Here is a 1622-nt window from a genome sequence, read left to right as displayed (position 1 = left end):
AACCAGAAGGCTGGCAGTTCAAACCCACCAGCCACTCCTCGGAAGGAAGGTTGGGCAATCCTACTTCCATAGTGATACTGCCTTGGAAACCCAAGGAAGGGTCGCTATGAGTCGGGGCCGACTCGACGGCATATAACAACAACAACAACAATCCACAGTGTTTACATTTACTGTGAATTTTTCATACTTTCATAAATAGCATAAATTTCACAAGAAATTTATGTTTTGTAAATATTGGGAAGAACTCAGTAAGACAAAGTCAGCCTAATTATTTTTAAATTATTTTTTAATAAATTTCCAATTTTCCTCTGTGGTTGAGTTTTGTTTTTCAATTTTATATTCACTTTTTGTAGTCAATTTTAGTATTTAAAATTTCATAGAATATTATTCTAGTGAGTCACATTTCCAACATTATTTTCACAAGATTTGATAAAATTCTTTCTTATAACAAAACCAAGCCAAAGCAAACCAAACCAAACATACTGGCACAGAGTCGATTGGGACTCATGGCAACCCCATTGTGTTTCCAATGCAGTAAATCTTTACAGAAGTAGACTGCCTCATCTTCCTTCCACAGAGAAGCTGGTGGGTTTGAACTGCCTACTTCTGAGTAGCAGTCAAATGCTTTAGGCTCTATGCTACCAGAGCCCCTCTCTTATAAGTAGTTTAATTTAATAAACTTATGTTTTCTTCCTTTGCTAGTTCGTAAATGTGTGTATTGTTAGCATTTAAGCTCTTCTTCATTGTGCTTGTTGGATATTTACCTATTTCTGTGTTTAAACAGAGACCAACTTTCAGGTTTATTTGTAAATTTCAATTATTAGAATTCACAATTCTTTCTTTTCTGCTCTCATTTTTATTATCTGTTTTCTTCGTTTGTTTTGCTTCCATAGCACTAAATCACTGGTTCCTTTACTAACCTCTTAAGCTGATTGATGAATTCATATATATTGTTGTTTAATAACAAATGTACTTTTATGGCATTCTATAGTTTATTTTAACAGCTTTATTGGGTTGTAATTGACAGACAATAAATATTTAAAGTAAACAATTGGATAAGCTTTGAAATATGTATTCACCAAGGAAAGAATCATCATAATCAAAATAATGAACGTATCTATCACTCTCAGTTTCCCTATGCATCCGTGATCCATTGCAATGCCTCCTCTCCCCTTCTTCATGCCTCATGCCCATACCTAGGCATTCTGTAATCTGATTTCTATCATTATTCATCAGTTTATATTTTCTACTATTTTATATTACTAGAACCATACAGTATGTACCCTTTTTGGATGTCTTGTCTGCTTTATTATTATTATTATTATGTATAACTATTTTGAGATTTATCCATGTTGTCATTTGTATCAGTCATTTTATTGGTGAATAGTGCTCTACTATATGGACATATTACAGGTTTTTATCCATATGTCTTTTGGGAGTATTTATGTGTTGTTTCTAGTTTTGGGCTGTTATAAATAAAGATGCAAGAGCATTCATATACAAATCTTTGTATAGACATAAGCTTTTACTTTTCTTTGGTAAATATTCAGAAATGGTTTGTTGTTGTTGTTGTTAAGTGCCGTCGAGTCATTTCCAACTCATAGCGACCCCATGCACAGCAG

The sequence above is a fragment of the Orycteropus afer genome, unplaced genomic scaffold (genome assembly GCF_000298275.1).
Source record: "Orycteropus afer afer isolate SDZICR_OR568_19922 unplaced genomic scaffold, OryAfe1.0 scaffold00161, whole genome shotgun sequence".
In the NCBI taxonomy this organism is placed as follows: domain Eukaryota; kingdom Metazoa; phylum Chordata; class Mammalia; order Tubulidentata; family Orycteropodidae; genus Orycteropus; species Orycteropus afer.
Note: the sequence above shows the minus strand (reverse complement) of the source record.